Source organism: Erithacus rubecula (genome assembly GCF_903797595.1).
Source record: "Erithacus rubecula genome assembly, chromosome: 11".
NCBI classification, from domain to species: Eukaryota; Metazoa; Chordata; class Aves; order Passeriformes; family Muscicapidae; genus Erithacus; species Erithacus rubecula.
Window position 1 is genome coordinate 17,998,846 of NC_136663.1, and position 24,717 is coordinate 18,023,562.

The 24,717-nt window shown below is 39.7% G+C and overlaps 1 protein-coding gene across 5 annotated transcripts in view; it reads left to right on the plus strand.

The window, feature by feature from the left end:
- Window positions 1–24,717, plus strand: part of SPSB4 (splA/ryanodine receptor domain and SOCS box containing 4) — a 140,455-nt gene that overhangs the window by 87,537 nt on the left and 28,201 nt on the right. The window lies entirely within an intron of this gene.

Below are 24,717 nucleotides of genomic sequence, written 5' to 3' on the forward strand. Positions count from 1 at the left end.
GTACTCTCTCAGGATATTGTCCAGAAATCGAGGTTTTTGGATAAGCATGAGCTGTTTCTGATCTGATAGGGTAATATCTAATGGAATTGTTACATAACAAGGAGAAGCATGTTGCTGCTGTGACCTCCAAGCAGTAGGCGAGTTGCAGAGGTGTGTGCTGCCCAGTTCTCCAAGCACAAGAAGGTGTGGGCTCTGCCAGATCTGTGCCCAGTTCACACATCAGAGAATGTACTGGCTCATAAATCCTCCCTGAACTGAGCCAACCTGCAGGCAGAGCCAGCAGGCTACTGGCACACAAAAACAGGAGCCAAGTTTTCTGGATGATCTTTGGTCCACCTATTAAATTCAAAGAATGTCCTTTGAATAATACTTGTGTTTCCTTTGGGGATGTCAATAGAGATATTAAAAGCAGGGGATCTGTTGCATGGCAGTGCTCAGTAACTGCTGATGGAGCCCAGGGAGCTTTGCTGGTGAGGGCCAGATCCTGCACGAAGTGCTATTCACTTCTGTTCACTTCCCAGCTGCTGGAAGCTGGGGAATGAAAGAATGGGCAAGGTAGCAAGTGGAGCTTGGTTCTTGTGTGAAACTATTATCTGAGGTGTAGTAGGAGCTACAAATATAAATATATAGGAAAAAATAGAAGACTGGGCAACATTTTCATGTTATTTTGGGCTCTTTGAATGGAACTTGGTCTTTAAAGAAGGCAGTATGAGCAAGTGTTCAACACCTGCCTTTCAGCTAGTAATTTCTAGAATAATTTGCTATTCTTTTCTGTTAGGATGGAGCAGTCTCAATTTTTTTTTTCTGTCAAAAATTAATTCTCTGTTCATTTTATATCTCTCATAGCAAGTAGAAACAAAATTAAATAGTTTGACCCTGCTTAAGATTACCTTTTCTTAACATCTGTAATAAGCTCTGGTGGAAAAATTTTTATCCACAGAAGACCTGCACGTTTTACTGCTAGATGCTATACAGCAGCTTCCCAAGTGCTTTCATACAGGGGAATATCCAAGTATCTTAAGTATTTTGCAATTACTCAGTCATTGCAGAATGATGTGCTGACAGTCTTTTTCTTGGATTGTGGGGGAGAGAGACTTCTGCAAACTGAATATTTGTTTGCGAAAGCAGTTTTTATAATACTGTGAATATCTGCCAAACTAAGCAAAGTACAGCTCAGCTTGGTCCATCACGTCCACACAAGGAATTGTTCTGCATTCCTTTCTAGCTTTCACAGGGCTGCTCAAGGGAGCTCTAGAAAGATGAAAACACAGGAGGAGGATGTGAATGAGTTTGGTAGAAATTATAAAATAAAAGAGACTAAGTGGAAGAGGATAGCTGTGGTCTGTGAGATGGCAGAGAGAAAAACTCCCATCTGATTTCTCGTGGGATAATTTTGCTGGAAGAAGAGGATGGCTTTCTAAACTATCCCTGAGAAAGTCAAAGTCTTTATTTTTTTTTTTTTTAACATGTGAATCTGTGGATAGAAGTAAACTTATGAACTAAACTTTTGTGTAGACCTGAGTGTTAATCTGATCATGTGAAGAGGAAGTTTAAAGCCAATTTGCCATGGGGCAGTTTGACATCCTGGAATCACATCATTTGTTATCACATATTCACTGATCCATTACTGTCCTGCAACAAAAACAGCATTCAAGAAACCAAATGAGCTTGTTTAGCTGGTGCTCCAAAGCAAACATTGTCTCTACCACTAAAGGTGTTTCTATCCAGCCAGCCCTTGTACAGCATTGCAAGTTTGGCTGTGGCACTCTTCATGTTTGTTCTCATTGCATTTCTGATTGCAGGTTTTTATAATTGCTTGTTCTTGTGAAAATCAGAGCAGGTATTGAAGAACAGTTGTGATCACAAATCTGAATACATTTAAACATTTATGTATGTGGGGTGTTGTTACTGTTTGATTCCCTTCTAACCTTACCAATGAGCTCTTCTTCCCCACCACCCCCCAATCTTTTTTTCACCCCCCTATTCTCTGGAAGTATTTCCTGCTTCTAAGTGCAGCTTTTGGTAGATCTGGCCATAGTTACTTAGCTGGTCTTGAAGCTGCTGTCAGACAGTGCCTCTAACTTTCTATTCAGTGATTGATTGTTGCTGTTCCAAATGCAAACCACAGCTTGTGATGGGTGTTTGTGTGGTGTCCTGCAGAGCAAAGGGAGACCTCCACGGCAGGGATTTCTCATGTTTTCAATGCCTGCTGCTTAAATTGAAGACCTCTGAATACTTTAAAGGCCTGTGTATTTCAGTTGCTTGGCAAAGAGTGAAAGGCTCAGATGATGGGCTTTCATGCAGCTGCAGTGAAGTTAAACATACATCACAGATGATGCAGGCTTCCAAGTGTGTTAATTACTGCAGAGATGGCAGATTCACGGGAGGATAAGGCTGCAGATCAAAGATCAAGGACCTGTGTGCCCTCTGCACTCTGGATATTGCTCCTAGAATAATGCTGTAATTAAAATCAGTTGTACTTCTTCCAGCTGCATCTGATACGCACAGTATTCTGCTTCAGAAAGTGCTTTGAACATCACATAAGGATGACCTGTGACTTTTCACAAGACTTTTTTACCCCCTCTTCTTTTTTTTTTTTTTTTTTTTTTTTTTTTTTTTTTTTTTTTTAGATACTTGGAGTTGCAAAAGTTTTCAGGGTTTAGAAGGAAAGGCACAGGGACAGGACAGAGTTCTTCCCAGCACAAACTCCTTTGATCAATTTCTATCAGTACTTACCACACTGATGTTTGCCCCTTTCCCAAGCTGGATAGAACACAGAATTTTACATCAGCTTTCTGACTTACTGCCTATTACAATAATTAGAAACCACAAATAACATAAAAGTACTAAATGTTGCTTTTCAGATCGGGTATGTACTTGTTTACAAAAAGCTGGTCTATTTATATCTGGTATCTGCTGAGAAGTCCTGGAGACTATTTATAGACTGGAATAGAGAATATAAAGAAATAGCAGAATACTTTTGTGTAAATGTACATTGCAAATCATGACTGATCCATTAGTGTTTAAACAAAGCATTGGGAGGACAATCAATACAACAATTCTTAGAAGGAAATTTTGGTCATTGAGTAGGTAAACTGAACTCATTTCACTTAACCTCCCATAGTCCTTACTCAATTCTGAAAATAATTGTTGAGCTCAGGAAGCTGGAAGCATTTGTCTCAGAAGAGAAGACTTTACTTAAAAGTATAATTTATGGAAAATAGTGTCTGTTCCCATTTGTATTTTATTGTTCTTGCAGGATCTGGCCCTCACCAGCAAGGCTCCCTGGTCTCTATCACTGCCATGCAACAGATCCTCTGCTTTTAATCTCTCTATTGACATCCCCAAAGCAAACACAAGTATTATTCAGAGTACGTTCTTTGAATTTACCTACCATGAAGGAATAGGTGGATTAAAAATCATCCAAACAGAAGAATCTGTCTCCTGTTTTTGTGTGCCAGTAGCCTGCTGGCTCTGCCTGGAGGTTGGCTCAGTTCAGGGAGGATTTATGAGCCAGTACATGCTCTGGTGTGGAGGCCCAGGAGCCTCCACATATCATATTCCTGGATCCTGGGGAAAGGGTGATGATCCCTTTGGCTCCTGCATCTCTTGGCTGCTGGGGCACTTTCAGCCCACCAGGGAGGAGCTGGGGGCTGGTTCTGTATGGAAGTTGGAGGGAGGGAGGGAGGAGGGGGTTCAGTGCACATCCTCTCTGCTTGCTGCTACAGCTACAAATTCTGGCATGTGGGGTCTGCTCACACCTTTTGTTCTCCACTGTGTAACCCCTGAAGCTCTTTCAGACCTGAGTCTCCAATTAAGGGTGATGCAACTAAGCTAAAGACCAATTTTGGAGCTATGCACAACTTATTTCCTCTTTCCTGCTATTCTCAGTTTATTTTAATTCACATTGGTCTGTATCTAACATACCACAATTGCTAGTTATAAACATACACTCTTCCCCTTGGAGACCTTTTTGCCATAAAGAAATCTAAGTCAAAACTGCGACATTATTAACTGCCAGGAGAAATCAATAATCTCTCTTCAGACTGTGGATTTATCCCCTAATGGGTTGCAATTAAAAATTTTTAATGGATTTGGGTTTTTTTGTTTATCTCAACTTGTTTTATGCTATTTATATAATACATGACTCTGGAGGTTGCAGTGGAAATAACACCCTCTGAAAATCCAGTATTGCTAAACCTTAGAGAGGATTTTCCCTACAGACATGCAGTCAGAGGATGGTGCAGCAGTAATTAAGCAGCCACTGCTGTAAAGAAGCAATCTTTAACTTTTGAGATAATTTAACAGGAAACAGCATTGTCTGTGCCTGTTTCAGGAGTCAAATAACTATTGTTAGGGGGGTTTGTCTTCTGCTAAATGCACTCCCCTTTCCTAGATTAAGTGCATTTTTTTTGGTCCTTTAATCCTAATTTGTTGACACTTTCTAATTAATTCTCAGCCTTTCCCCAGCAGGTTGAAATCACTGTATTGTCACTAGAGTATGCCATTCTGCTAAGTGGCTTTTCACCCCAGCCACCCCTGGCCCCTTCCTGGTGGTCTCTGCATTACATCCTTCTCCCAGATACTCTTCATTTATTCAGTCCCCATTTGTTTCTTTCCTTCCCCAGTTGAGTTTGTCTGTTACCACACTAAACAATAATTTTTTTTTTTGGTCCCCAACTTCAGTTAGTGCATTTCTGTTACTGATAAATGTAGAAGATCAGGTGCAGTGTCACTCCTCCAGAGAAGGACATTTCAGATTTAAATGTGTGGTTTAGCTGTAATGATGAATGGGATTTTTAATACAACTTTTTCCTGTTAAGACCTCCAGTGACAGAGCCTTCTCCAACAATCTAGGGCACAGATCATCTTTACAAATAGCAAGCCTTTTGGTTTTTTGTTTGGGAGTTTTTTGTGGGTTTGGGTTCTTTTTTCCTTGCAGTTTTGTTAATTTGTTCATTAGCAAGGAATCCAGTTATCATTGGCCTAGCATGTGCAGGTGCAGGGATACTTTCTTTCAAGCTCAGTAGTTCCCAAAGCTAAGAACAGGCACCAGTAGTCCACAGCTGGGTTGTGGATTCTTTGCATCCTGACATACCTGGTGTTTTATCTTCCATCTCTGGTTCATAAAGGTGCCATGGCAACTGCCAAATCTACAGTTTAAAGGAAAAAAAAAAGCTTGATAATATGTTCTGAGGATGTTTCCACTGATTTCCCATGTATCCTGTTTTATGAAATAAGAACCTTGAACAGCAGTGACAACTCTCTTCTCAAGATTGAAGTGAACAAGTTACACTGTGAATATTGTATTTATTACACTAAAATAGCAACTTGGTAGCCTTGCTGAATTCTTCTATGAATTTGCTTGAGCTATGATGATGGAATTGCTAAGCAGTGTGAATTAATTCTCCCAGGTTTGTATTAGAAGTGGAAATTTATAAAATACTATTATTTTTGGCTTTGCTCTTTCTGTATTGCTTTTGTGAATTGTAGACTGTAAGTCCAGGTTTCAGGGCAAACAGGGATGCTTCTGTCATTGAGTGAAATATTTATTTTATTTGCCAATAATGCACATGGTTTTTTCAATTTTGACTGTTTTCTGTTTCATACATGTTTCCTCATAAGTTATATTTCTCCTTAAGGTACTCCTTTATTTGTCTCTCTAGCCATGGAGGTTTCTACCCTTCTGTAATTGCTCATTTTGCAGATGGCCTTTCTCCTAAATCCAGTGTAGCTTCTCTACTAGAGAAGCAGTTGAACAACCTGATTTCTTGTTTGAGCTCAGAAAAAATTCCACTCTAAAAAAGAGTGTGTTGTGGTGAGTGGCAATTCCCATGCCAGTCTTCATATTATAGCAAAATCATATTTTTGTGGTAAATTGACAGGCAGTGAGTCTGAAAATGAGCATGTGCAGACATGCTGCTGTGTTCTGCAGGCTGAAGGTAGTGCTGGTGCTCCCTGTGTGCAGGAGAATAAAGCTGCCCTAGCAGTAACACTGTGACAATAATGCTGAGGCTGTGAAGTCAAGTACTTGGAAGCTGGTAAATGGCAGAATGGGATTTGTTTTTGTGCTGCAGTAATTCTGAGCTGGGTAGCCTTATCCCACTTTCTTGAGATAGTGTTTCATTCTGCTTAAAGGTGGTAGGTTCAGCTGCAAGTCACCCTTTTGTGCTCACTTTTTCCCTGTCTCTTTTCTCCCAGTCCTGTGTGTCCAGGAGTTGGTGCATTCTGTAGTTTTGCCTGGGCAGCCAGTGTGGAAACTCCCAAAGCATGACAGTCCTTGTGTTCTTGGGTTCAGGTTTGTGTTGCCCTTTGAAGATAACAGCAGAAAAGCCCTGCTAGCACTGGATCAAAGCTCCCCCTCATCTGCTTTGATTTGGCAATTTACCTTCAGTCTGTCACTTTAAACTGTTTTTGGTTGGGACTGATGATCAGATCTGTCTTCTGGTCTGTTATCAAACCTGTTTTTTGCTGAAAACCCTCCAACACTAGAAGTGTGAGATGGGGCTTTTCAGTCTTCAGTGCTGGAACTCAGTCAGGATTGAGGCAGGAGATGCTAGAAGTTATTGACAGAATCGAACTTCATTTGCAACTACTGAGGGGATGTTTTCAGTTGATTAAATGTTAGTTGGTGATAAAATAACAGAAGATAAAATTATAAAGACACTATAAAGAGAACTTCTGTTGGTAATTTCCAGTGTAGGCTTGGATTAGTTAGTCAAACCTATACCTGTATTTTCCATGGTCATGCTGAAGACAACACAGATTACATTTTCTTTCATGTGCCAAACTTGTATCATGAGTAGCAATATAAGAGTATATCCCTGTCTTCTGTGAACATTTCTTTCTGAAAGTAATGAACTTCCAGACATGGGATGTCTTTAGGCTGGGTTGGCTTCCCCTTTCTCTTCCCCTTCTCCTTTTTTTTCTTGTGAGAAGGTTTGTATTAGCTCTGTTTCTACCACTTTCTTGTCACTGGTTGGCCAAAAAGAGGCCTTGTTCCAGAGAAATTATTTGTATGAAACCAAAATGTATTATGAGCAAAGTATATAACCTTAAAAAAGGATAACTTTTCTTTGAGAGTTACATTTCTCACAACAGATGCTTTAATTTTTACAGCATGCTGTTCCCCCATTGGAAATGGGAATTCCATTTCTGCATATGTTGGTTCAGACGTGACACTTAAAGACATGTTGCTTCTGCTTTTCACTAAAAAGTAACTAGAAAAGTTAATAATATTCTTGTGTGTGCCACATATCTGCATGTCTATTCACTGAATGGACCACAAAACTTTGAGACAGCATCTTGAAGCTAAAAAAAACATTTACTTCCTCCTCCTCCTGGTTTCAGCGAGCTTCACTACTATACTTTATCTGAGCAAGACAAAGTGATTAATTTGTTTTAGATCCTGCTGTGTTTTCTCATTTCTTGTAGTGTTTACTTTTCATCTTTTGGCAATCTCTTAAGTATAGAGCTCAAGAGAATTGCTCTCAAAAATCCATTCCTCTGTCCATCAAAACAACAGAATGTGGGGTTATACTAATGCCCTGTTCACATGTTTAAAACTGAAATGCTTTATGCTTCTAAAAACACCTAATTTTCAAGTGATTTGTATTATATAAAATATAATATCTTGAAGAGACTTTAAAAAATATCTTACAAAAGGAAAGATAATTTTTAAAGGCTTAGGAATTTGGTTTGTTTAGAACCTGGTGCTCAAACAACCACAACCAGGCAGCGTGTCTGGAGTTCGTGTACTGTCAGGGACTGCTTCTCTTCCAGCCTTGCTTTTTGAGCTTTTCTATTCTTTGCAATATTAACTGCTACCCTGATGAATTAGCTCATGCACTTAAAATTTTGTAATATTTTGACACTGGAAATGTCAAAGGCTCCCATGTCTCATGAAACAAGTGCTGTTGGGGTAAGTGACTTGGGTTAGATTGGTGTGGAATGTGTGCCTTGGCTCCAGAAGAAATACCAGTTAATTTCTTGGTTCATACTGAGTTTCACTGCCTCCTCATCACGTGTGTGGACACACTCTATCTTTGTTGTTTTAACTACAGCAGTTGCTTTAATGTGCTGTGTTGTAGCCATGACTCCAGCCCTGCTGCATGCATGCTTGCCATATGTGTAAACAATTTGCTGATTTTAGTGGTATGACCTGCTGGCCTCTGCCTGTATAAACAAATGAAGGCCAAAGTTCAGAGAGATCAGAGGGGAAACTTTAAACATCCTGCAAAATCTGCAGTCCATTAAGTGTACGTTAGTATTTGGTTACAGCCAATCCTTTTGTACTTCTGAGTAATTTGTTCATGGCATGTTTGGGAAAGGAGGGATGGCTTCACCTGGGGCTTGGGCTTACACTGAGAAACCAGCTTCAGTGGTATTTTCTTGACTTGGGAAGGGATTGCTCACAAGTGCTTCACTTTTCATTTAGATTGAGGTTTGAAAGTTAAAGTTGTGGGAACATTGGCCAAAGGGCTGTAGTGGGCAAAGAATGAATGATATGAGAGACTTGTAGCACACAGGCAATGGAATTAAATGTGTGGCAGAGAAGGGGGGAAAGCAAGAAGTAAAGTGAGAAGTGCCAACAAGATCTAGAAAGATGTACTTGAAAGAGGAAATGTGAAGAAGGCACTAGTGCTTAAAAGGAAGAGAGAAGGCAGACAAGTCTGGAAAGAGGGCTAAAAAAAAAAAAAAAAAAAAAGAAGCTGAGATTTTGACAGGAAATAAACCTTGATGTAGTAAGCCAAGTAGCACACAGAAAAGAAAGGTCAGGACTATCCAAGCTCCTGAATGGCCAAACATCCCTCCTGTACTTTCTTTACTTTCATCATCAGTTTTTCTGGCAGGAGCTCTGATTCCAACCCAGAGCTGTATGATGTTCAGCACAGCCATGCTGAGCTTTTCTGCCCACTGCTTGTTTTTGTAAAGCAGGCTAAGAGTCTGTAAGTCAGAGAAACTGACAGATGTTCCCTGTGTTTTTAGTATGAACTTTGCAGGAATCACTGTGATGCTATTGGCATCTCCCAGGATTTTTAGTCATTCATTACTTTACAACTGGAGTTTTCAATTTGAGTAGAAATGAGTGAATTGTTAATATTTCTGGATCTAAGAGGCTGTATTAACCCTGCATATTTTCAGGTGACATATTCTTAATTTCTGATGGACTTTTGTAAGTTTTAATTTGTTTTCCCCTCAGTTTTCTGAACTTACTGTAAGTTTAAATCTGTTACTTCTACGTAATAGATCTTGTGTCCTGTAAAGTAATGTGCTAAACTTCCAGATATAGCTGATCATTAGGAAGATATTCAAGGAATTTTAAAATTTCATTTCAAGAATAAAGAGAAATGAAATCATCAGTGAATGCAAATGTTTTAGAATCCTGCACGTAACTTGATGTACTTGAAATACTGGAGTTCCAGTCTTTTAGCATCATCCCCAGCAGCCTTTCTGATACAAAACTCTGATAACATTTCTGTAATGCAGCTCTGTTAACTGGGCAGCAACTGTATGCAAGCAGAAGCTTCCTAAGAATGGGATTTTTTTTCCTAAATCACTTATGCAGAGGAAGTTTCAGACTTCCTCTGGCCCATTTTTTTCCAAACACCATTAATACATAATGCATTCATAGACTATAATCTTAAAATGTTCATGAAAATAAGTTTGTCTTTATTACAGAGCAGGAACAAACCAGGATGGTTTGGCCTTAGTACCAAAGGGGGTGATGCTTTCAGCAGCTTCCCTGGCCCCAGAGCAGCAGTTCTGTATTTCTGCTCCTCACCCATGTGCTGCTGTGGCTCTGTGTCTCAGGCTGTGGGTGCATGTGAGGTGCTGCACCCCTGAGCAGTCAGTGGTGCCAGCCCTGCAGAGAAGGAGCTGCAGGAGGAATGGGCCAGGAATTAACTACCTCCAGAAAAATGTGTTTAGGGAGGGGTGTCTGGCAGAGTTTGGCTGCTGTCATTAGAGGCTCTCTACTAGAAGGGGGAAGCAGACCTTCCATCTGTGTTCTCTCAGAGCAAGGGGAGACATTACTCTGTGGTGGTGGATGGGTTTCTCAGCAGCCCAGGAAAGTCCTAGTCAACAAATCCCACAGCTCCAAGGGACTTCTCATCTAACTGGAACCACCATCTGCTTTCTGTTCCCCAGATTACTGTGCTGATAGAAACTTCCTTAAAATGGCAATACCAAGAAACATTTTGTGTATGAAATATGAACATAAAATGTAATGGTCACTTTTACCATGGTGCACTAAATCACTTATTTCCCATTATTGTGAATTACTGGAACTTTAACAGAAATTCACTCCTAAGTTACTTGTTTGCTTTGTAAGACAACAAATTGTTGCAGTAGGCATCTTACGTTAAATAAGAAAAATGTTTGCTTTCCTAAATAGAAAATAACAAAACACTTTGTAGAATTATTTGTTTTCCCATTGCAGACAATTCCTTGCAATAACAAATGGCATTGTTTGATATTTTCCCCTGTTGTATGTTTAGCTACCCTTATAAGCAGAATAGGCTGTAGACCCAAAACCTTATCAATTTTAGCATCTTCTTGTTTTGTTCTCAGTACTCAATTGCCTTTGCCATGATGATTTTTTAAAAAGAGATTAGGCTTTTTAACTAGAGCTTTTGGCTAACACTGCTGTATTAACTTATGAAGTAATGCATTAAAAGGGGTGTTTGATAGGAGCTGCTCTCAGAGCAGGTGAAAATGAAAATCCAGTGTTCTCTCTACTTGGGAAGTTGCTCAGTACTAAGAAGAAAACCACATTTCTATAACCAATACAAGAACACACATTAAGTGTAAAAAAACTTTGTTTTTCAGACTTTTGGGATAAAGATCTGGAGCCAAAAAGGCAGATGGTAAATCCATTTCCCAATGCTAATCTGACAGTAATGTTCTGATCCTCTGTGGAGCTCAGTAATGCTGTGTGCTTCTCTGAAATCTACTGGCTGCTGGGAAATGGTTTCTCCTTGAGCAGGAAAGTCTTCTCTGCTTTAGCTGGAGATGGAGGAGTATCTCCTTTTAGTGAGCAGGTGGGCAATACTGTTTCTCTATTTTCTCTGCAGGAAGTCTGATAAAACTTTTTTTTCAGGAGTTGGGAAAGAAGAGTGCTTTGGTGTCCTTCTCTGAGTGTACAGCTGTAAGCTCTTTTACTCATTTTTTCCTTTCTTTAATCTGAAAATGATACTGTCTATTCACACAGATTTGAAAAATGGGCACTGATCCGCTGATTCTGCCAGTTGTTTTGCAAAAACAGTATTTTGAAATAGTGTTTTGAGATGAAATGTGAGAAATTACCTTTCAAGAAATTGAGATAAACCAAGGGAGTTATACAAATGCAGTTGTGCAAAGCTGTCTAGATGTGTCTTGAACACTTTACTTGATCCCCTGAATAAACTCTAAAATTCTTATGTTTTTAAAAAAAGAACTATTTTCTTTGACTGTCAGGAAGTCACTAGTTTTGTTTATGTGGAAAATCCTGATAAAGCTGATTCAATTGTAGAGCACTCCTTGAACCTTGCAGAATAAGAAGCAGCCAGAGATGGATTTTCAGGTGGTAGATGGAGGGAGGTACTGATTAAAGGCCCTTCTGGATCTTCTTGCTGTCAAAGCTTAGCAAGGCCTGTTCTTCTTCTGTTTCTCTGTCCCAGTTAGTTGCTGTCACAGGAGGCACAGGGCTCTTTGCTTTGTTTGACAGCTTTTGCTCTGTTCTACCTAGACTGCAGTAAATGGGTAAGCAAGGGGAGCCTTTTCACAGAAGGCTGATGTTCTATATTACATGACATGTCCAAAGAATGAAGTGTTCTGGATTAAGAAGGGTTATACCTGTAGTTTTTCAGATCTTTATCTGGGCTTTTTAAGGTAATAACTTCCACATTTGACTGCATTATAATTTTACAAATGAGCTTCTGCAGACAAAGCCAAACTATCCATGTCCCAAATGGGCCATCCAGGATGAATGATACATATATTTCAGAGATATATAAATAGATACAGAGATATATATGTATGTATGTGTATATAATTCTTATCCATTTTAGGGCCTTTATTCAAAATCTCATAGAACACGTTCAGCTATTTTTAGAAAAGTGAAACCAAATCCTTTATTAAACACGTAATTGTGTGGTGCAGACAGGAGTCTCCAAAGATGTTACTACTCTTTTTGCCAGGTAATTGTAGCAGTGAATTCAGTGCCTCCTGGGGCACTTCTGCCAGGCTCTCCAGTAAATTCCCACCTCAAAGGGAAAAACAACGAGCAGTAAATGATTTCTGGTTTTAATTAGGCTGACAAGGCTTCATGCCCTGAAGTATGTTAGAAGAGACAGTCATTAAGTGTAGTGTCCCTGGAGGCATTTCCTGCCCTGTCCCCGGATTTGCTGGTGTGCAGCATCTCTTTTGGCTTTTTGTGGTGCCTCTGTAGCCCTTATCTTTTGTGTTCAGGCTAAAGCAATTCTCACATCTCTCCTGTTGACACCTCAGACCTACTTTGGTGGTGCTTTTTTATTTATCTAGATGTTCCAGTTGAGGAAACACGTATATTTTCAATTATCTAGTCAATATTATGTACAATAGAGTCCATTACAGAGGGCACCTCATCTAGTTTGTGCTTCTCATTGATCCGGGCTGGAGATGTAGTGTTCAGATAAAGTTAAAAATCTAACAAGAATTTGGGCTTTTGATATTAGAGACTGTAACAAAGGATAGAATGATTAGACAAGCGAATTGATATGATGATTATTTCAGAGAAGAGAGTGTAATGCTTTTTAGTTGTCTGAAGGTGGGAATGTTTGGGAATAAGGGCAGTCCAGTAAGTTTTGAAATTTCAGATACTTCAGAGAACCTGATGAAAGAATCCCTTCTGAAAAACTTAAATGTTGGTGAAGTTGAGCAGTTCTTTTGGGAGCCTTCTCTAAAAACAGGCAGGACTACATGGAAGCAAATTGTTGGGTTCTAAGTTGGGAGGAGAATATTAGGATCTTTGCTGGGATCTACTCTGCTCAGTACAGTAACAAAGAATTGGAAAATAAGGTGAAGTATTTAGACACAGTCTTTCAAGGCAGATAAATCTAAATGACTCTGAGCAGAATCTTGTAGTGATTAACTTGACAGTAAAAAAAGTAGGTGAGTTTTGGTGATGTTATGTGCCTAGTAATGTGTAACAGGATGGGATGAGGCGAGCAAACCTACTTCTGTGTGGTGTGTGGGGAGTTCTGTGCAGGATGAGCTGTTGCCACCTGGAAAGGGATCCTGAAGACATTGTGCATCATATGATGAAAATGCCACTACTGAGTGACCCACAGGGTGAATGTGATGCTGTGAACTGGGACAGAGCAGGGAATTGGTGGTATTACTGTGGCCAGCTTGTGTCTTGATTACTGTGTGCTCTTATTGTCCATATCTGCTCTTCTCCCCAGATGTCAAAACCTAAATAAATACTAAATTAAATGGATACTAAAAAATTAATAAGCTGAATAGGAAGAAAAGCATGGCTTCTGCAGGAGGAAAGAATAAATAAACCAGGATCTGACCAGTAATCCACCCACATTTGTATCCAGTTCTCAACAGCAGCAATTACTGGCTGGCTAAGGGACAGTGTGGGAACTAGGGAAGCTTACACAGAAAGTCAGCCCTTTATTTCACTGGTTCCTCTGAAGCTTTATTTCATCTGGGTGATCTCTTAGCCTCTAATCATCTGGATTTCATACTTTACCAGATGGATATGTGTTTAGTAACCCTTAATAGTTACTTAACCAAAAGCTCTGTTCTTCTGTGGAGCTGTGTAAGCTTTTTGCATCCAGAGCACCTTGTGGCAGCTTTCATATGTGTTATGTGACAAAACACCTCTCCTGATTTGTTTTGGCTTAACTCTTCAGCCTGAAAAATAACTGCAGAGAATATTAAAAAAATGTCTGTGCATTCATAAATGGCACAGAAAATGTTGATTGTGGAAGGTCCTGTGTCAAAATCTGATGACGGAGGTGTTCCAGCAAAATACCAGGTTCCTTATAAAAAAAATAAATTACACATTGAAAAAATCAGTCCTATAAATTATTGCAGTGAGATTGTGAAAATCAAAAGTATAAATGGTCTTGAAAAAGAATGAAATATGTTCATAAAGGATCTACTGATATTTGTAGGACATGCAGTCCAGTTACATCCTTCAGCACAGGAAATGTAATAAAATGGAGAAGAAAAGAGCACCTGGCAAACTATCATAAAATTATCTGCTCATAAAAAAAAAGTTGAAATTTTATATGGTGCTTCCTCATATATTAAAATAAATACAAGATTTAGCAATGTTTTTGAAACACCAAAAGTAACAGAAGTGAATCTGTGATATGCACATTCTGTGATCTCTGACAGGAGAGACAGGATAATGTGATATTTAGTAAAATGTCAAGTATTTCTGAAGAGCACTAAAGCTGCTACAGGAGTTGCAGCAGGGATTACAGGTTTGTCTGGTCATGTAAGGTAAATTTTATTTCCACTTCACCTCTATGAATAAAATGAAAATAAAATATGGAAATACTGCTGCTAGAATTATTTGATATTCTGTTTTTCACATGTGTTTTCCATTACCAAGTAAATGCTTAAAATAGTTCCAGGAGTCTGAAAACAAGTTTTTGTCAGACACAGTTTATAAAATAGTTTGAACCCCTTAAAATGGAAACAGCTTAAAATGGATTATTATAGGTAAGCCTAAAAACTGCCCTCAATAAAGATTAGGCTATGGCAGAATTCCTGCTGTTGCTTGGTAGTGAAGTTAATTCTGTCTTTTTTCTTGAGCTGAATATGGGCATCTGTTCATATTTAGGTAACCTTTAGGCCTGAAAGGAAGCTGTGCATGTTGTTTGCAGGTATCTTTATGGCTACTCACCAGAACTGTTCACAGTTCATTCAGAATTGGTCATCACCAACTCACTCTTAATGTAAAACCTCCCCTGGTGAAGAGCAGACACAGATCCTTTTCTTTCTCTCTCACTGCAGAAAGTAGGTGCAGCCTAACCTGTGAAGAGGCAAAATGTTCTGTTTAGAATGAAGTGCCTCATTAAAGCTGAGCTAAAAATCAGCTGTTAATTCAAACCAAGTACCAGTGCTTCAGCATGGCAAGGGAAGCAAATGCTGCTCCCTAATTTTAGATCTACTTCATTAGACACAACTTTTATAAAAGTTATGTTGGTACTGATCAAATGACTGGTACATACTGGTATATACTGGTACAGTATCTGAAATAGGAGTTGTATTTAAAAAAAATAGGGGAAAATGGCTATTGATAAAATTACTGATAGGTGTCCTTGATATGGCTCACTTAAGGTGAGTTTTCTCTGACTTAGTGCAAATCTGCCCTTTCTGGTTTGCTTACACTGTGTATATGGATTGATTCCTTTTAAAGATGGTGTATTTATATCCTAAATGTTTGGTGGCTGCCACCAGGCTGTCCTGCCTTGTTTCTGCATCCAGTTGGAGACTAATGTGTCATGATATCCTTAAAGCAATCATTTAGCCTGGACAAAAGCTGCCTTTTGCCTCATGTCCTTGCACTGCTGTCATTCTAAGCCTTGCTATAAGCTGGCTTTCAGTTGGCTGCTTGTGGAACATAATTGCTGCTGAATCTGAGGGCAAGCAATGAAGCATCAGGACATCCTTCAGTACAATACTTTGCTAGCTAAAAAAAGAGGGATTATTAAAAAAAATTTATTTTTTACTTATCTCTTTTTTTAGCCTGGGAAGTTTATTGGAAAAGATGCTGAGTTTTTAGGAAAATTAGTTATGGATACCTTGGATCCCTGAACCAACTGGGAGTAGTTCATTTGTAGATTGACTTATCTGCCAGCAGCCTTAATCTATTTGACATCCATTGATCCAGTCGAAGGTCACTTCCTTGTTATTGCCTGAATTGGAGCTTAAGATTCCAAACTGCCCAACTTAAGCAAGGTCTTTCATTAGGTAAGGAAGTCTTCTCCCAGCTCAGAATGACACCACCAACCCCTGCCTTGTTTCTTCCAGGTTTTATCCTTCAGTAGCACCAGATGTTCTACAAGCTTATGTTTTTAGCAAACCTCCTGGGCCTGTTTATTGTCAGACTGTTGCACTGCAGTGTCAGGGAGGTCAGCAGTTGATCTGTTTAAAAAAAAAAAAAAAGGTGGTTGATTTCAGAGGAAAATAAAATTCCTGAAGTGGCATGTGAAAGCAGTGTACATTTTTAATGTTCAATTCTGTGTAAGAGAGTGAGTGAATGAAGGGATATTTTGTTGTTGGCACCTAGTGATAAGTTCTTGAAATAAAAAAAAAAAAAACAACAACTGTGGGATTTAATGTATTTAGCAGGAAAAATCACAGCAGCTTCTATATGACAGTTTAAAACCACACCATTTGGGTTTTTAATTTGGTTGGTTGCCTTCAGCTCAGTGGTGTTTGAATTCCCTTTCCCTGAGGAGGTTGTGTTCCTGAGCTGGGGATGCAGGGGCTGTGCTGCTGCAGCCCGAGCACGGTGCCAGCCCGAGTTAGGGACGGATTGGAGCAGCTCCTCTGGCCACTTTCCCTCCCTGCTGAGGTTTGCAGGGTGTCATGCAGGTCACTGTGCCAAGGCAGATTCACCTTGGTGCTGCTTCATCCTTCTGGCTTTTACATTCTTTGGTTAAGCCTGTAGTTTCAGTATTAAGATCTTTTTTATAGCTGATTGTGTGTCCTTCTAAAGGAGTTACCTAAGCTCTGTATTTTGTCTACTTTATTTGTTTGTGTGTCTCTAAAATGCTCTTTTTTTCCAAATGTTGTGTTTGTGCCCTGTAACTTGACAATGTGGTCTGTGCAGTCTTTCTCTACGCTTCCTGCTGTTGTTTTATTGAGTGAAAGTGACTTCTTCAAAGACAATAATGTAACAGTGCTGTGATGATGTCGGGGCTTTGAAACACTTAATGTTCTTTCTTGTTGTAATGTCCTAATAAAGTGTCAAAAATATCCAGGAAGGGAACTGATAACATGTTGTGCACATCACACAAAGGACTTGACAGTGAAAAACATTGCTTTCCTTTTAATGGTTATGTTTTGGGTTTATTATCTGGGTGAAATTGATAAAATCATAATCTATCCCTTTTTTAGAAAAAAATCTCTTTTCCCCCTCCCCAGCACTGTGTGTACTTGAGGCCACTTTTCATGTTCTAATCAGTTTGATTCTTCATCTTTTGCAAGCATTGAATTTGCTTTCTCTTGGAAAAGTGAAAATATTGGAAGGACACAAACTTGGACTGCAGTCTCAAGATAAGAAGGGACTTTGAGGGTCAGTGTTGTCCAATGACATTTAATACTTGACTAGATTGCTCCCAGAGCATAGGAGCTAAGTTTAGATACTGTATTGAATGTACTGAGTTAAGCTTCAAGGGAGAAGAAAAGTATATAAAATCTCACAGGATAAGTCTTTGTGTTATTTGTAATGCTCATGTTCTCAAGTATCTGAGAGAATAATATATTTTAATGAAACTGTAATAAATCCTGGACTGATAAGAAAGCAGGGTAACTTCATAGTACAGTCACTTTGGGCTGTAGGATGATTTTAAAGATAGATTTATTAAATATGTTTTCATTAAGAAAATCATTTGAGCTTCATAATAGGATTCAATCCAGACATCAACATACTTAAAAAATAAGAAACATGAGGAACAGACAGAAGAGGCTTTTGTATAAGAAATAGTTTTATCAGATACCTTTTCTTGTGACTGTCTTTTTGAAGCATTTGTTTGTTGCAGTAGCTCTCTGTGCAAATTTTTATTTGCTATTAAATTCTAGTACAAAGCTCTTTTGACTGGAGTACTACTGTATAGAAACACAGACTCTATTATTAAGGCACGTCCTGCTTGACATTGCTTTATTACAAAGGAACTTTTTGTAGAGAAAATGGTTGTCTGTCTTGCTTTAGGTAGCTGAGATTACTGCAGTGTTAACATGGCCATGTGCTCCTAGAAAGTTCATAAGGCAAGGAAAAAAGCTTGGCTCTTCTTGAGCTAAAGAGCTTGTGTTGGGATGAGGCCAAGCTAAACACCTCCAAGTTTATGGTTTGCACCTCTCCTCAGCTGTTTGGGTTCCCTGGCATTTCTGTCATTGCCCAGGGGCTGCCTGCAGGCACTATGGATCCCACTGTTGTGTAGAGCAAATATATTGAGAGCATCTGGGGAGAAATAAAATTACAATTCTTTGACCTTTTTAAGAGAAACTTTACTGCATGTGTCTTGACAAACAGGCAGTTCCTAGGTGCATGATTCCTGTTTTCCATGAGAGGAAGTTTTGAGAAATGTGTGGATGAATCCGTGCATTTTTCCCTTGCTGTTTAAATATGCACTTCAATGTTGCATTTTTAAATATGTGCAAACCAACCAGCAAACCATAAATCCTTATTAAAACTTACTGAAACTGTTGAAATGTGTGTTTTTCTTGAAATCACACTCAGGCCTTGTTCATTTCTTTGGGTTTCATTTTAAAAAGTTCCAAAAAGTGTGCTTTTGAGAAAACTCTACATCAAATCCTATGTCAGATTTTTCTCTCCCTCTCCATACACATACATATTTTGATAGGTATAAACAGCAATCATAATGTTCTTGAGCTTGAATAGCCCTGTTCTGCCTCAGTCCATCAGAGATGAGGTTACCCTCTGTGCTCAGCTGTCAGCTGCCTTGCTCTGCTCCCTGCATGGTTCACTGCTCCTCGCTGAATGCTGCTCCAGCCAGAACCCACATCATGCTCTAGGAGTTGGTATTCGAGGGAAAATATGAGAAAGAGCCCTTTGAAGTTTGCATGTGCAGGGCCCAGCAGGAGCTGCTGGTTAGAAGGAAAATATGAACTACAAGTTGTATGTTTTAATAGTTAGGGTAATTTATTATCCTTGGGTACACTTTATTGGGATGTGCAGTAAATTGCCCAGTTGTGTGGCTTTTAAATTTAAAGTTCAGCTACCTTGATACAGCTGCTAATTCTGCTTACTGATCCAATCAGGGAGTTGAAGGGTGATTTTGTGCCTGTTGCTGTGCAGGTTAAAGCCTGGTGATTTTGGCTCTCCTGGATGAAGAGGAGCTGCAGAGATTCATTCAGTCACAGTAGAGGAAAATTCTGCCTTGGCTTTTTTCTGCCACAGCCAGGGGAGCTCCACTCCTGATTTCTCTGTGGGCACAAACTGAGCACCTCTGGAAATGCTGCCTTGGCCATTGGAGTGGTTTGTAGCTATGGCAGCCAAGGTGACTCTCCTCCTGCTGCTCAGAGCAGTTTGTAGCTGTGATGAGGCACATAATGTGGCCATTGTGCTCATTCAGAAATGGAAAATCAGCCCAGGCTGGGGATCTGTAAGTTCCTGGGCACAGTGAGGCATCAGATCTGTATCAGATCTGGAAGTTAAAGGTTTTCAGGTACACGTGCTGCAAAGTAACTCTTGATACTGGGTCAGATTTTTGGTGTGCAAAGTCTCTGATGTCCTTGAGTAATGCCTGGCTGGCAGCTGCCTCCATGGATGCCTGGGCAGGATGAGGGGCTGGTTTGAGAGATCTGTGCCATGGGGTTCTTGTCTCTTTGTCATTAAATGCCATGTACTTTCTAACATTTCTTTCAGACAGCAGCTAATGGAATTAGGGATGTTTTGTGTCATCTCTATATCAATAATGCAGTATGTGCCACATGAAGAATTGATTTTTTTGGTGTGTGTTTGGGGGAAGGAAGCAGAAAGATAATTTAACTCTTGACAGTGAGAGATTTCTTTCTGTAACTCCAGTTTGATGTAGATTCTGGCTGTGACCTTGAAGTCACATCTAGAAGTAAGGAAGCTAATTAGTAGAATTTTGTAATTACTTTGGATGACTCCCCAAATTACAGCCTTGCAATAAAATCAATACCCCTGAAGCAAAGCAAGTTCTACTGCAAAGACAGGTTAGTGTGTAGGATTATTCTGACTATGTTGCTGTGCTGCATAGGTTATAATATCAGTATTTTGTTATGTCTGCAAACTAGGCGTTGGTTGTTTGAGTTTGTTTGGTTTTTGGTTTGGTTTTTTTTTTTTTTTTCTCCTTGAGGTAGCCGATGAGCAGAATTGTTAATCCTTGCATGTGCTATTTCCATGCCTGTTCTCCTTCAGTCAGAGAAAATCACTTCCATTTGCTAGTGCCAAGTTTGCTCTGTCCTTTGAGAGGATCAGTGGCATCCTCTAAGCTGCCTCCAAAAAGGAGAAATAACTTGAGCTTGCCTGTGCCTTTGCAGATGGCAAGGGAATGCCATGACTTAGCAGAAATAATCCAAAGCAGGAGCATATCCAAAAGGAGGTGGCAATTCCATGGGGCAGTAGAGAGCATTGGCAGTGTTTGCCACTTCAAGATAAGCAAGGAATTGTCTTTTATAAGCTGCAGGTTTGCTTCACAAAACTTCCCCTGAAGGCTGACAGGGAGCTTTTAATTCAGCATTGAACATTGCAGAAGTCTGGAGTTGGTATGCATGAGCTGACATACACCTGCTTGGGTTTGTTTACCCTGCATATTAAGTATTGAAAAACAGTATTGATGTGTTTATTTCTACAATTTGATTTTTTGTTGGTTTTGTACCTTGTAAATATATATTCAAACATTTGTAGCAAACATGTATTTGGGGACATGATGAGCAAGATCCGATATTTTTAACATAGAATTGTTTGCTTGTTTGCTTTTTAAAGCAGAAAGGATTTCAGATGAAACTTCTGCTTATCTCTGTGGTACTGAAAACGTTCTGTTCAAGATGCAGCATTTCTGTGTAGCAAATACTTCAAAAGTCTTGTGGCCATTACTGTTAGTTCCCATTTCTAGTGGAGATTATTTATTTGTTGATGGAAGGGAAGCATTTAGGTAACATTTCCAGATTAATATCTTGCTTTTTTCTTTGTTTTATAGGGTGATAAAGATAAGTGGTATTTATCTTTTATGTTGTTTTCTAGTGGTTTTGAGTAATTCCTTGAATTTGCAAATGGGGTGCTAAAATATGAGGACAGGCATTTTAGTCCTGAAAATCCCCCCACATGTCATTTATTTCAAGACAAAACTTTCTGGTAGGCTAAACCTTGTGTCTTAATATAGAAGCTTAGAAAGTCCATTTTGATTTCAGGCAAGTACTTCAATCATGTTTGTTGCAGCTGAAGAGAATGTGATTAATATGTTGGATGCCTGTTGCGTAGCACAGAATATTGTCTTTTATTAAGGACTAAAGGTTCTGACTCCATGCTGTGCTACAGACAGCTCCAGGGTTTCCTGGTATTTCTCCAGAAGTTCATGCAGGAACTGTTTGCATGTGTTAGGTCACCCAGTGTTCCTGGGCACTGTTGTAGTACAGAAGTCAAACTTCATGTTCTCGGGTTTAGCAAAGGCATTTTGGCTTTTCCCATTATCTGAAGTGCTAAAGCCAATGGCCCCTGGCCTGTATCAGGAATAGTGTGGCCAGCAGGAGCAGGGAGGTCATTCTTACTCTGTACTCAGCACACCTTGAGTATTGTGCCCAGTTCTGGCCCCTCAGTTTAGGGAGGACGTTGAGACAATAAAGTGCATCCAGAGGAGGCAACGAGGCTGGTGAGGAGCTTGGGATACAAACCCTGTGAGGAAGGACTGAGGGAGCTGGGGTTGTTCAGCCTGGAGAAAAGGAGACTCAGAGGTGCCCTTATCACTCTCTACAATTCCCTGAAAGGAGGCTTTGGTCAGGTGGGGTTTGATCTCTTTCTTCAAACAGCAACTGACAGAACAAGAGGATACAGCCTTAAGCTGCACCAAGGGAAATTCAGGATATTAGGAAAAACCTTTTTACAGAAAGGCTGATTAAGGACTGGAATGGTCTGCCCAGAGAGGTGGTGGAGTCACCATTCCTGGTTGTGTTTAAAATAAGATTGGATGTGGCACTCAATGCCATGGTTTAGTTGAGGTGTTAGGGCATGGGGTAGACTCGATGATCTTGATCTCTTTCAACCTTGTGGTTATGTAAATTCATTGAAACTCAACAACATGTAGGCACCTGCTTGACTGTCCTTGAGGACCTCCTGATGCCTGGTCAAATCTGTAGAAAGAGCCCAACCCACCTGTGGCAGGAGCTGGTGATGAGAACATCCTGCTGGGCCAGCTGATCCATCATTACCAGTGAAGCTTAGGGATCCTGCCTCTCCTGTTGTACACCCTGCATTAAGGTAATAGGCTGTGATTAAAGACTGACTTAGCCAGTTTGAAAAAAAACAAAGCAGAAGCTCTTTCCAGCCTTTCATCAAATATTCTTTTGCTGATGCTGACAGGAATGAGAGCAGGCAGGCTGTGAATGCAGTTAACCCTCAGTTAAATTTGTCTGTGGCAATGCAGACTCGCATCCTTGCCCATTGACACACAGAGCAGACGTGCTTCTTGCCTGCAGCCTTGCTGACTTGACTGTCTCTGTCCCCAGTCTGTGCTAGCAGCCCATCATCTAGTCATATTCTTATTCTGCTGGCAAATCTGCCCCATCGAGATCATTGATGGAAAATGTCAAGTTTTTGTTTCTTCTGATGCTTCATCTTCCTGTGATGTATTAAATTTATGATTTATAATTGATTTTTAATTTAGTGCGTGCTATTTAATGTACATGGCAAGGAGACATGCAGTCATGGCACTGGGATATCAAGCAAGCACACAAGTACTGGAACACTGGAATTAGTGTCTGTTTATTGGTGGATTTACATGTACCAAGTATTAAAATTCATATGTATTCTAGAATGATTTTTTTGTCATTGCATACACAGTAAAGACTTATATTCTAATGTGTTTTAAACACAGAGCAAACTCTTTGCAATTCACCTCTCCCTGCTTCCCATGGGCTGTCATTCTGTCTCCATCTTCCTTTGTGTGATTTCAGCTGAAGGGGGAAAAAGGATGAGTCATCCATCAGCTTATTGTAAGACAGTGTAGACAGCTGTAAATATATCCTGTCTGGAGATTGGATTCCAGTAATCAGCACAAAATAACCATTGACATCACACAGAGTAACTGAGCTCATCTTGCTCAAAAAAGGGGGGTGGTGGAAAGGGATTAATGGTGCCAAAATAGCAAAGGGCAATACTCCTCCTTGTGTACATCATGTGTGTTCCTGTGGTGTTAGTGGCCTCCACAAACTGCATGGCAGCAATTAACTTGTGCATTGTTGCTGTGGGCTAGTCTCTCAATAGAGCTTTCTTTTTAAAAATATTAATAGTTATAATCTAGACATGAGGGCACAGCAGTTTCTGTGCCTAGGCTAAACAGGTACATCATGGTACCTTTCTTAATTGTTGACACCTTGGGTTGAAATCTTGAATTTTACTTGCAGAAATATTTGAGGAGGCTGTGGCTAAAACGGGATATGTATTTATTTTTTATGAGCATGACTTTTGTATGCCTGTGGTTCAAGACTTGCATGTCTCCACTTGAAGTCTGAAAGAAGTGGAAGTGAGTGATGCAAACCAGTTTCCCCTGCATATCTTGCATTTGTTTATTTGGAGTGCTCCAAACTACCAAGGCATTAAGGCAAAATAGCTGCTTCCAAAGGCAAATGAGAAACATGGCCAAGAGCTAGGAATAACATGAGGTTTGACATTATTTTCTGTCTGGCTGAGCAACAGCCAGAGAGACAACAAATATCCAGGAGAGACTGAGGAAGAGATTCCACTGTCTAATGTCGCTATGGCCAGATGCTATTTCCTTCAGGAATAGCATTTTAGCAGTATGGGTCTCTATTAAAGCCCCTTTTTCTTTCTGGAGTTATTAAGAGTGGTTAGGATCCCTCCATAATAACCCTGCCCAAACCAGCAGTTATAATTGACGTGTTTTATTTTACTCAACATTATGAGTTTCATAATCTGTTGAATATGTGCACAGTGTAAAATAGGGATTTTGCATTCATTTGAGAAAAGCTAATTTGTAGTGCCTCATGCAAATCAACTCTTTATCAAAAAGCTCCAGGGAGCATGTGTGTACTTTGTTTTCGTACCCTTCTCAGATGGATCTGTAAGTTGGAAGCTTCCAAAGTACAGACCAGAAGAAGCTGGTCTCTGCCTGGCATATGGAAATGAGATTTAAGAAATCATTCAAATAGAGATGACTAGATTTGCTGTTTTGAAATGGAAATTGGTTGCAAAACAAAAATGTTGCTTTTATATGGCTTCTGATAGTCCTGCTAGTGCTGCTACAGAAGGCAGGAATTAAGTAAAATATATTTTAATAACTAAACCACCAAATCCTCTTTTTTCTTTTCACTCTAGCTGTATATAGTCCAAAGACTGTATATGTTCAAAGAGTTGTTGCTTCTGCTGGAAACTTTTCAGATTAACATAAATTCTGTATTTCTGTTAAACAAATGTTTGAAATGTTCATATCAAATGTAGGTGCAGTAGGATCTACGTACATAGGTCTGGAAGCAGGTAGGCTGAAAATCCAGTTTGGCTTGTGGCTCCCCAGACTCCTGTGCTTTCCAGAGGCCCCAGATTTGGTGTCCAAATGCTGGCAATCCTGGGCCCCACACACTGTGGCTCACACACTGGCTCAAAACCAGCAGGCAGTGGCAGTCCTGGACTGGGGTTTAAGATGTTTTATCCTGGAAATAGTGGAAATCTGTATGAGTTAATCAGTGCTATTACATTGTTTGAGTTTTGTATTTCTTCTCCTTGTTTTCCTCCAAGTTTTTAGAACCTAACATTATTAATTGTAATTTTAGTTCTTTGGTGAGTGT